Source organism: Pongo pygmaeus, chromosome 11, assembly GCF_028885625.2.
Source record: "Pongo pygmaeus isolate AG05252 chromosome 11, NHGRI_mPonPyg2-v2.0_pri, whole genome shotgun sequence".
NCBI lineage: Eukaryota > Metazoa > Chordata > Mammalia > Primates > Hominidae > Pongo > Pongo pygmaeus.
Genome location: NC_072384.2, coordinates 131,327,219 through 131,339,872, shown reverse-complemented (window position 1 = coordinate 131,339,872; position 12,654 = coordinate 131,327,219). Strand labels below are relative to the sequence as shown.

General features: G+C 45.4%; 1 protein-coding gene across 1 annotated transcript in view; it reads right to left on the bottom strand.

The window, feature by feature from the left end:
• Positions 1-9,306, bottom strand: part of CAB39 (calcium binding protein 39) — a 107,039-nt gene extending 97,733 nt beyond the window's left edge. Inside the window, exon 1 of the mRNA XM_054477590.1 lies at positions 8,915-9,306. The gene's annotated coding sequence lies outside the window, so the exon portion shown is untranslated. The remainder of the gene's footprint in view (positions 1-8,914) is intronic.
• Positions 9,307-12,654: the final 3,348 nt, after the last annotated feature.

The window sequence follows — 12,654 nt, the reverse complement described above, 5'->3', positions numbered from 1 at the left end:
TGTATGTGTTGGGTCACTGATCAAAAATATAATTTCTCACTGCAGGCTGAAATTAAAAAAAAAAAAAAAGGCTTGGTGAAAGCCACTACAATCTTAGTTGAATTCCAACTGATAAAAAATTATCATCCCAATTAGCAAGTAAATGCTTTGAATGCCATACTAGTAAGTATGCAAGTAAGAGCGTTTCCTAAACTGTGTTCCAGTGGAACCTTTCTTCAAGATGTTTGTGGGTATTTCCTGGGGGGGAGGGTGTGTTCTTTTGACCAAATAAACTTGAAGGAAGGAAATATAATGTGCAGTATTTCTCAATTTGCCAATACACACTACTAAAAACTCTGACAAGCTCTGCAGAAAAACAGTAACACAATCACCATCAAAAATAAAACTCTGTTTAACTATGTTTAACCCAGTGTTTTCCCAAGCTGAAATCTCACCCTGGAACCTCTCCTACAAACAACTAATCTCTCATAAGACTGGCAGCCTACAAAACACAATTTGGGAAACACGGCTTTACGTGGAACTTATCTGCGAAAAGGGGATCCTCATAACCTTCAATTATCACAGTATGTAAATCACTTTCAAATAAGCACAAATATAGCTGAGATAAAAAGATAAACAGAAAAAATTGTATTTTGGTTAAGTATTTCATCTCTGCTAAGCAAGTTTGCTTTTTCTTTTTTCTTTTTTTTTTTTTTGAGATGGAGTTTCCCTCTGTTGCCCAGGCTGGAGTGCAGTGGCACGATCTTGGCTTACTGCAACCTCTACGCCCAGGGCTCAAGCGATTCTCCTGCCTCAGCCTTCTAAGTAGCTGGGATTACAGGCACCTGACACCATGCCCAGCTAATTTTTGTATTTTTAGTAGAGACATGGTTTCGCCATGTTGGCCAGGCAGGTCTTGAACTCGTGACCTTAAGTGATCTGCCCACCTTGGTCTCCCAAAGTGCTGGGATTACAGGCATGAGCCACCACGCTGGCTGCAAAAGTTTTCTTATACTACCACACAGCTGTATCATTTAATATTTATAGAAAGAACATATTATTATACTCTGAAAACATGAGGTAGGGAAGAGGGGAGAGAAGATAAATTTTAAAAGGTAAAAAAACAAAAATCCTCTATCCAAATAAATTACAATCTAGAGACACGAAACTTACATACATAGGAAAAACTTATAACTCACCAATGCTGAACAGTGATGAAACCATACTGTAACTAGAGAGATGGGGGCCAAAACAGTATCTACATGGGTCATGTTAACGGCCTGAGTTTCTGTCTCCCTGCTATAGAATCTAAAAGTAAATGAACTGGCTGGCTGATGATATGCCATCAAAGCAGGAAAAAACTTGTTTACCGAGCTCCTTGAGGCCCAGCCTTTAGAACAGTACCTAGCATAAGAGGCATTAAAAACTGCTTAAGCCTGGCGCGGTGGCTCACGCCTGAAATCCCAGCACTTTGGGAGGCCGAGGTGGGCGGATCACAAGGTCAAGAGTTCAAGACCAGCCCGGCCAACATGGTGAAACCCTGTCTAAAATTAGCCACGCATGGTGGCGCGCACCTGTAATCCCAGCTACTCGGGAAGCTGAGGTGGGAGAATCGCTTGAACCCGGGAGGCGGAGGTTGCAGTGAGCAGAGATCGCGCCATTGCACTCCAGCCTGGGCGACAGAGCGAGACTACGTCCTGAGAAACAAACAAACAAACAAACAACTTGTGGACCAAATTAATAATAGACATTTGAGGAGGTATGAATGCTAATGGGTGGTGAATATCACCCTTATCTCTTACCAGTGATAGAATTCCGAGCTGCAAAGAACCCTGTGATCTAAGCCAGGATTCCACCTTTACATAGGTAGGGGATTAATACCAACCACAGCCAAAGCATGTTCTTTACATCCCCAAATTTAATTCTACATTTTTGGTTCTTTCTTTCCCACTCTCATTGCCTTTGGTTAATGTTTTCCTTCCCCTAAAACACACAACTCGCCCAACTTTACAACACAATTGTGACAACGAAACTGATGTGAGGCTTGAGGACTTGTTAATAAATTGACTTACTAAGCTTGTACTTTACAACCATAAAACATTTAGTTCTTAACTATTTATTCATAAGCACAAAGGTAGAAAATTTGAAAATACACATTTTGATGTTATTCTCATTACCCTAAGCAAAGAACTTCAGTACTGTGAAATAACACTACCATCTGACCAACTGGGAGAAAAAAGGTTAAAGCACAGTCACATGCCATAAAGTACTCAGACAGACTGCAAGACCACCAGCAAAAGGGGAGGGAACCAGTGCAGGAGAAAAAGGCAAGTCAGAAGCCTACATACAAATCACTGAAAATAAGGGCAAGAGAACTTGAGGGGTTTACAATCTGGGGCCATTGGTACAATAATGGGATGACTGAAGCCCAGAGAGATGGAGTTACTTGTACAGAGTAACAACATAATTAGTCATGGAGTCAGGACCCAGCCCAGATCTTTCAATTCCCAGGCTTCTGTGTTTCCCACTGTAACACAAGCCTCCCATCTTCTCTACAAGAATAATGTGGAAATTAAATACTATCTACTGGCGTAACTAAACTATAAGCCACTAATCAAATTATGACTATACAACTAAAGCATTTATAATAAACCATCTCTTTTAGATTGTAATGTGGTTACTGCTTGGAAACCTATTAAAATCCAAATTAGGATCTATTTATAAACCTTCATTCTAAAATACTAATTCAAAACTGCTCAGCAAGGAAAATAAAATTATTTCATGAAGGAGTCATACCCTATTTCAGGAAGCACATATTTTGAAGTGAGGCAGACCTGAGTTCAAATTCTGGCTCAACTGTGCAATGTTTGTGTTATTCTGGACAAACCCTCCACTTTGGTTTCCCATCAATAACGATGTTGGGGACAATACTACCTAAGAGGTTTGCCCAACATTTAGTGGACCTAAATGGTAATTTGTTCCCCCAAGCTAACTAATTTTTGTTAATTTTCCTTGATTCTTTGTCTATTTCAACTTTTAACTTCATACACCCCTCCCAAATAACTTGCCAGCTACATCACAAATATTATGAATATTAGTATATTAAACCTTAAAAAAGAATTATATGACAAAAAACATTTGATATATTTTGAATACAACCTTTGTAAATGTTAGTGAAAAGGTCCAAAAGAAGACATTACTGCATAAAGTATTATACTTAATTCAAGTAAACTGGACAAATAATGAAGAAAACCAGGCTCCAGATTCAGTCCTGTGGCTAATAAGCCATAAAACCCTAGGAAAGAGACTTCACTTTGCAGAAAGCTATACCTGTTACCCCTCAAAGTGAACCAAACTCTGCTCTAGTTACGGTGGGCCTCAGTGTTCCCACCTGCAGAAAGAACCATTCTGCCTAGGTTGTTTCTGAAGTTCTAAAGTTTCTCCCACCTGGAAAAGCCTATCATCAGCATCACAAAACTTATGTCTAGGCATCTGATACATGGCAGCACATCAGATGTAGCAACTCATTTAATCGTCCTACAACCCTCTCAGATATGATCTATTATTACCATCCAAGGAATTCAAGCTAGACAGAAGGAACTTAAGGTTATAGAGCCCACAGCAGAGGAATGAGGGTTCAAAATCTAGGCAGTCTGGCTGCACCTGCGCTTTTAACCACTAGCTAACACTGCCTCTCCAAATTCTATAAATCTAAGAGTGGGCCTTAACTACAGACATGTAAACAGAAACCTGTCCAAGTATTTCTTCCTAGTGCCTCAATACAGCTGACATATAATCTACTGTGGAGGGAGACAACAGTGACTAGCATGTTAATAGTACGCTGTAAAGAGCAAGTTACAGTTCATGAGACAAGATCACAAAGTAGGAGCTTAATTAAGATCAAGATACACAAGGTATGTTTTGTTTCTCAAATATATTACCAAAATAAAGTGTGTGATCTTTTCACAGTATCATACTTCCCTGGTCCTCAATGTTTGGTGGATAATGCTCCCAAAGAATAACTGCCATATAAAACCAAACCGCCACTAAATAATGGCTAGATTTTCCCCGTCCTTGAAACATGCACATGAATGCACACATAAACAAGCAAACACAATCTATAACTTCAACACTATGTTTTGAGTACCAAGACAAAAGCTATTAAAGATCATACAAATAGGTATGCACTGGATATGGTCAACATAAATGACCAAGGCAGGATTTACCTTCCTCCTTTGGAGCCACTTCACACCCGAATGACCTCTTGCAATTCTCTGCATGCCATTCTCCCTTCCTCTGCAGGCTTAACTTCACAGTTGCTATAAACCACAATTCTGCTGTCCCCTCACCCCTCCTGTTTTAAAAATTAAAAGCACAGTGGGACTGGGAAGCTCAGTGAGACAGAAATGGCACAACATCCCCCAAAAATGCAGATGGCAACAAGCTGTTAACCTGATTTCATCACCACCAGTCTATGATCTGCCACCTAGGCCTGCAGTAACTCTTCTCATAATCCTCGGAGGGCCTGAGAAACAGAGGCAGAACACTGATCATTTTATTCACAGACTGGTCTGCTCTACAAATGGTGACGGCAGAAATATTTGCTTCACTTTGCTCTGCCCCCATATTCCGGACTGTAGAGATGAGGGGAGTTGAGTCCAGTCTCTCTTTCTCACTGCAAGACACCCTTGCAGGAGAATTTTTTAAAAAGTAGTGGTTGGGATCCAGTCGGAAAGTCACTAAGGGCACATAACGTACGAACTCTCACACAGCTCAATTCCTTCTGTAATTAAAGAAGGCTCTAATACAAGTCTTCTCACAATGGCCAAAAGATACTGATGACTAAATTGCTATGCAAATTTAGATTACTTGACTTCATAATAATGCCAGATCTTTACACCTCAGTAATAACAAGTCACAAGTAATTTAACCCAGAGATTCAGATTTGATATGTTTTCCCCACAATTTTATCAAAGTGTGTAAAAAAAAATGTTTACCAAAGTTTTTCTGTTATCCAAATTAATCCACCTTCCACAGTCCCATTTCTGTAACATGTAAAGACATTCATAAAATCAAATGCCCAATTAAAAGGAGCAATGAAAAAGAGGAAAATGAATTTTTATTTTTATTATTTTTATTTTATATATACATTTTTTGAGATGGGGTATCACTCTGTCACCTCAGGCTGCAATGCAGTGATCAAAACTCACTGGGGCTGCAAATTCTTGGGCTCAGGCAATCCCTCCTGCCTCAGCCTCTTGAGTAGCTAGGACAACAGGCACACACACCACCATGCTCAGCTAATTTTTTATTTTTGTGGATATAGGGTCTTGCTATGTTGCTCAGGTTGGCCTCCAACTCTTGGGCTCAAGCAATCCTCCCACCTTGGCCTCCCAAAGCACTGGGATTATAGGAGTGAGCTACCCCGCTCGGCCTGACCTTTTAAAATAGGGCTGGAGGCCAGTGTGGTCACGCCTATAATCCCAGTGCTTTGGGAGGCTGGGGCAGGAGGATGGCATAAGCCCAGGAGTTCAAGACCAGCCTGGGCAACAGAATGAGACCCCATCTCTTTTAATTAAAACATTTTTTAAATTAAAAAATAAAATAGAGCTGGAATAGAAACAATGCCAGAAAGGTAAACAAAAGACAATACCTGAAACAAAATTCGTCCTACTACTGAATTTTATTTTTGGGGGTTGGGGAGGTTGGATTTGTGTATTTTCATGGCAGATGGCTAAACTGTGAGTGATTAGTCATCAATCTGGAAAAAAGGCTCTTGGGAAAGTATGGCAGTAACTAAAGAAATCTGTAATCCCACAAAAGTTGATCAAAACAGAAAACTTTAGTGAATATTCCAAGGTAATAAAGACACTGTGTGGCATACATATTTGCAATATAAAAATATTCAAATAAAATCAAGTTACCAAACCCCATACTTATACTGGACTTTCTTAGCAGTTCTTCTATATTAACTTTAGGAAACGTACACAGCCTTACTCAGCATCTTACTTCATACGTGATGAAACAGAAACAGAGATCTTCTTAATACACCTTAGAATGTAAAATACATGGGAAAAAACTGACTTAGTACAAGAACCTGAAGTAGCAAATGCTAATGAAGGGAAGTAAGCTGCCTTGAAATTAAAAAACAAATATCCAGGCAGGCGTGGTGGCTCATGCCCGTAATCCCTGCACTTTGGGAGGACAAGGCAAGATTAGATTACTTGAGCCCAGCAGTTCAAGACCAGCCTGGGAAACATGGCAAGACCCTGTCTCTATAAAAATACAAACATTAGCCGGATGTGATGGTACGAGCCTGTGGTCCCATCTACGGGAGGCTGAGGTGGGAGGATGGCTTGAGCCCAGGAGGCTGAGGTTGCAGTGAGCCATGTTCGCACCACTGCACTCCAGCCTGAGCAACCCAGTGAGAACCTGTCTCAAAACACAAAACAAAACCAAAAAAGCAAATACCACCCATTTGTTATAGTAGCAAACCATTTCATGAAATATTCTATATTTATATCCAGCCTGAGTCTTCGTGATGTCATGTTCAAAAAATAGTTAACCTATATGGATGGCCCTAGTGTAGAGACTATTTTTCAGGAGCGAAGTGGGGAGTGGGAAGGGACACTGCATCGCCGTCTGTGGGGGATGGTATACCAGCCATGACAGTAATCTTTTGACAACATCCCTTTAAAAGTCCATTCACTCCTATAGCAGAGATCTGTGTACTTTCTTCCTCTTCCATACCTCATGACAACACACATCCTGCCAAGAAAAACTTTATTCAACAAGCAAGAGGATCCAAGTCTTACAGAGAAAGAAATATACTTCAAACAAGAAACTTTTAGAAAAAGTTCTGTCCACACTAGTAGTTATTAAGCTTAACTACTGCATTTCATCTGAGGTAAATAATACAACCTTGTCAGGAAAACAAAACACGCTTAGAAGACTTCCATTGTTGAGTAAAAATTTTTTATATGAAGATATTTAATGACAAGAAAAGCTTAATAAGAGATATGTGTGTGTATACATATGCATACAATATATTTCAATATGCAGAGAAAAAATACACAGAAAAAGACTGGAAAGAAAATATGCAAAAATGTTAACAGTAACCAAATCTAAGTGGTAAGATTATAGAAAATGTTTTAAAGATTTTCTAGCACTCCCTGAATTTTGCAAGCTTTGACAAAGATCATGTATTATTTTGAAAAGCAGAAAATTTTTAAACTGCAAAAACGTGGCATTCACTTGTCATACACGCAAACAAGTGCATGCTTACAAAACTTAGGCCCTAAGCTGCTTTCACAGATCGTATATTCTAGATTTCAAATACAGCTGCTAATTACTTCCTAACAATCTGAACAAACTACAAAATAAAGCTAAACACTTTCACTTCCGGCTCTACTATAAAGATTTCATAATAAAATAAAATATAAAAACAAAGTTTTACCTTTCTGTAAAAGGTCTACGTCTGGCTTTCTACAGCAGAATATTACTAACCATTTTTTAAAAATCATCAATTTATGTTATTTTACACAAATGCCACCTCAAAGAATGTAGGTTTAGCTTAGTAATTCCAAAGTACAGACGCCTAATACAAAGTGCAAGAAGTTTTTATGCATTGTAGCGAACGCACAAATAGAAACACCTTCTGTGTGCAGATGAGCTTATTTTATAGACACCATTCCATTACCTCTTAAGAGCCTGACATCTAATGAAGCTTTCTGCAAAGGTACTTTGCTTAGCCTGGGCATGGATTTACTTGATTATCTGGGAAGCTGTCAAAATCGATCTGAAACTGCATTATATTCAAGGCACAGAATGTCAACTCCTGACTGGGCCTCCTTCTCTCTTCTTTCACAAGAGCGCCTTTAATATCCCCTAGCCTACATTTCCGGGCTCATGAGTCACTGAGAAATGAGCTCTAAGTTTCTCTTAGAATGCTGCTCAAATAGCTCCTCTACAGCATTCAAGGATCTGGCCCCGAAATACCTCTTTAGCCCAATACACCCCGCCCCCTGCACCATGCCAACACACAGAATTACCCATGATTTCTAGGCTTTGTCTTCTCGCTTTTGCTACCCCTTCCACAAACCTCTTCTGCAATCCTCCTTTCCTAAATCCCATCAGGCCTTCAAGACTCTGCTCAGCACCCCCCGCCCAGGAAGCCTTCCAGGTTTCTGCTAGGCAGAAGTGATCGGTTCGGTTTTTCCGGGTGCCCTTCTAGCACTCCGTCGTTCTTTCACAGGACTTATCACCTGCTTCCCAGTATCGCAGTTATTTGTGTTCTCGTCTTATCTCCCACACCAGAGCCTAAGCTCCTCGGGGGAGGGGACCGGGGCCCGCTTCACCTTTGAATCCCTCCGGTGCAGGCCGACTACGGCGCCTGCACGCAGTCTGCGCTTGGGGTGGTTCCATTGAACTCCAGAACGCTCCGACCGCACAATTCCTAACCAGAAATCAGTTAGGCATTTTCCTGAATTGATCACAAAGCTGGTATCTGCCTCCCGACAACAGGAAGTTTACCAGGGGCGGGAGCGAGGCGCCGGAGCCCGGGTGCAGCCGGTGACAGTTGACCCGGCCCGCACTTCCCCGCTCTCCCGACTCCGGCCCGGACCACCACGCGCCGCCAGCCCCGCCTGAGAACCACGGAGGAGGCGGCAGGAGCGCCTGGACTGGAGGCCCCCGGGCGCCCCACGCCGGCGAAGGCAAAGGGAGCGTCTCAGCGAGGGGCCGGAGCCGAGCCGGGCGGAGAGAGCAGGCCGGGCCCGGCTGCTCCTGGGGGCTCCGGGGCCAAGCTGGGCCGGGGCCACCGCCACCCAGGAAAATGGAGGCAGCCCCAGGGCCGGTGAGGGCCCAGCGGGGCAGGCGGAAGCCGGGCAGGCGTCCGCACCATGAGCAGGGCCGGGCCGGGCCGGGGGTCACTCACGGGGCTGGGCCGGGCGTTCCTTTCTCTGCCTCCGCGTCGTCGCTGTCCCCGTCCTCGGCCGCCGCCGCTTCGGGCTGCTCGTTCGGTCCCCGCGGCGTGGCTCGGACGCTCCGTCCCTCCGTTGTCTTCCGCCCGCTCCTGCTCCCGGCGACGGGCTCCCGCGGCGGCGGCGGCGGCTGCGCGGGCGGACGGCTGCCCAGGGGCTCCCGCGGCTACCGCCGCGCTGCTGCGCTCGCTCTGGCTGCGGCTGCTGCTGTGGGGCCCGGCGCCGCCTTAGTCTTCGCCTATGCCCCCGCCCCGGCGCCTGAAGGCTCTGTGTCTCCCAGGCCGCGCCGCTCCCCGATCCCCGCGCCCCGCTCGCGGCCCGAGCCCGGCTTTGACGTGCGCACTGCGCAGCCGCCGAGGACGCGACGTCGGGCGGCGCCGCAACGCCCCCTTCCGCCTCGGGCGCCCCCGAGCGGCCGGCGGACTCAGGGCGCCGCGAGTCGGCGCGAGGCCCGAGCGGGAGGGGCCGCAGAGAAAAGCAGAAGCCAAGCCCCGCAATTCCTCTTCCTCCGCCGCAGCTTCCAAGGCGGGGCTCAGCCCCTTCTCCTCCGCCTGAGCGCTTTTCCTGCGGGAATCGCACGCCCACTTTCAACGACCACTTCCTCAACTCTTCAAGCTTAATTCTGCAAGAGGCCGGGATCCCACTTTGTGCAGACCGATTCTTACTTTCTTGGAGCAGATCACTTCATTTTAGCATCCGGGGGACACAGCATCTAGGGGGACAAGTGCCCGAACGTTCCAGATTAATGGGAATATTCCTATTTAAATCAGCAACCTGAATTTAAATCCTGCTCCACCATTTGCTATCTATGGGCTGTTTCACGTCCCTGTGCCTGGATTTCCTCACACATTAAAAAAAAAAAAAAGTGTGTAATAATATAGTGGTACCAGCCACGGGCTTCTGAGGATGAACGGGACAGTGCATTGCAAAGCTCTGACAACAGAGCCTGGCACATACAAATGCCATATGTGTGTATTTTTGTTTCTTTGTTTTTAATGTGTAACTGAACTATTTTTTTAAGCGCCTCCTGTACGCCAGGGGTGGCGCAGTGAGCGAAACAGTCCCTGCTCCTAGCACAAACAGTTGACAAATAATTGACTAATAAACCTACAGGTATGTATAATACTGGACAATTAGGCCAGGCGGGGTGGCTCACGCCTGTAATCCCGGCACTTTGGGAGGCCAAGGTGGTCGGATCATGAGGTCAGGAGTTCAAGACCAGCCTGGCCAACACCGTGAAACCCCATCTCTACTAAAAATACAAAAAACAATTAGCCGGGCGTGGTGGCGGGCGTCTGTATTCCCAGGTACTTGGGAGGCTGAGGCAGGAGAATCGCTTGAATCCGGGAGGCGGAGGTTACAGTGAGCCGAGATCGCGCCACTGCACTCCAGCCTGGGCGACGCAGCGAGACTATCTCAAAAAAACAAAAACAAAACAAACAAACAAAAAACAACAAAAATACTGGAAAGTTAAAAACACCACTGGGTGAGAAGGGGAGAGAAAGCAGGGTGTTGTTATTTACAGTGTTCCTTCAGGGAGCGGCTTCCTGGAGAGAGAGAGCCTGGGAGCTTTCCGCGTGGAAAGGCAGAGGGAATAGCAGGACCAAGGCCCTGAGGCGAGAATGTGCTGGCTTGAAAGCGGCCCCAGATAGGGCAGGAGATGAGGAAGGAGTGCAGCCCTACCAACCAAAGTTAGGACTTCCTGTTTTTACTCTCAAGGAGATGGGAAGCAATTTGAAGGGTTGTGAGCAAAGAAAGGACGTGGACTGACATTTCAGAAGGATCCCTGTGGCTGTGGTATGAGGACCAGACTGAAAGCCCTGAGGGTTTCAGCAGGGGGACCAGCGAGAAGCCTGTTGAAATCTGCCAGCCAAAAGATAAGACTGTCCTGCCGGGCGTGGTGGCTCGCGCCTGTAATCCCAGAACTTTGGAAGGCCGAAGCAGGTGGATCACCTGAGGTCAGGAGTTCGAGACCAGCCTGACCAGTATGATGAAACCCCGTCTCTACTAAAAATACAAAAATAACCCCAGCTACTTGGGAGGCTGAGGCTGGAGAATTGCTTGAACCCGGGAGGCGGAGGTTGCAGTGAGCCGAAATCGCGCCACTGCACTCCAGCCTGGGCGATAGAGGGAGACTCCATCTCAAAAAAAAAAAAAAAAAAAAAAGATAAGGCTCTGTCCAGGGTGGTGGCAGTAGAAGAGTAAAATGGTCACCTGTAGACACATTTAAAAGGTGGCTCACGCCTGTAATCCCAACACTTTGGGAGTCCAAGGTGGGAGGATCATTTGAGGTTAGGAGTTCGAGATCACCATGCCCAACATGGTGAAACCCTGTCTCTACTAAAAACACAAAAATTAGCTGGGCATGGTGGCGGGCAACTGTAATCCCAGCTATTCGGGAGGCTGAGACAGGAGAATTGCTTGAACCCAGGAGGCAAAGGTTGCAGTAAGGGGAGATTGCAATGAGCCAAGATTGTGCCACTGCACTCCAGCCTGGGCAATAGAGCGGTACTCAGTCTCAATAATAACAATAATAATAATAATAATAAAAGGTGGCTCACGCTTGTAATCCCAACACTTTGGGAGGCAGAGGAGGAAGGATCACTTGAGGCCAGGAGTTGGAGACGACTCTGGGCAACATAGTGAGACTCCTGTCTCTAGAAAAAAAAAATTAGCCAGGCGTGGTAGCATGTGCCTGTAGTCCCAGCTACTCCAGAGGCTGAGGTGGGGGGATCACTTAAGCCTGGAGAGTCGAGGCTACAGTGAGCTGTGACTGTGCCACTGTCACTCCAGCCTGGGCCACAGAGTGAGACCCTGACTCAAGAAAAAAATAAATAAATAAAGGGTAAAGCTAAAAGGATTTTCCTGATTTCCATTTTTTTTTTTTTTCTCAAGCAACTGGAAAATACAATTTGGTGATACGGGGAAAATTTAAGCAGAAACAGATGTGAATGGAGGAACTTGGAAATTTATTTAGGGACATACAAAGTTTGAGCTGCCTGTTCGACACCCAAGTTGGAAGTTGGACTTAAGAGTTCAGAGCAGAAGGCCTGGCGCGGTGGCCCACACCTGTAATCCTAGCACTTTGGGAGGCTGAGGCGGGCAGATCACCTGAGGTCAGGAGTTGGAGACCAGCCTGACTAACATGGTGAAACCCCGTCTCTAATAAAAATACAAAAATTAGCCGGGCATGGCAGCGTGCGCCAGTGGTCCGAGCTACTCCGGAGACTGAGGCAGGAGAATTGCTTGAACCTGGGAGGCAGAGATTACATTGAGCTGAGATTGCGCCACTGCACTCCAGTCTGGGTGACAGAGCGAGACTCGGCTCAAAAAAAAAAAAAAAAAAAAAGACTTCAGAGGAGAAGTCTGGGCCAGAGACAGAATTTGCGTGGTTCTCAGAGTAGGTAAAACCTCTGGATTCAGTGAGATCCTTTAGGATGGGAGTGTTACTACTAAGCCCAGTCCCCCAACAATGACAGGTCAGAGAATGGTAAGGAACCAGCAAAGAACCCTGAGAGGGAGGAGCCAGTTTGGTAGGAAGAGATCCAGGAAAATCTGGCCAGCTGCAGGGGCTCATGCCTATAATCCTGGCACCTTGAGAGGCGGAGGCAGGCGGATCACTTGAGGCCAGGAGGTCGAGACTAGTCTGGCCAACGTGGTGAAACCCCATTTCTACCAAAAATACAAAAATTAG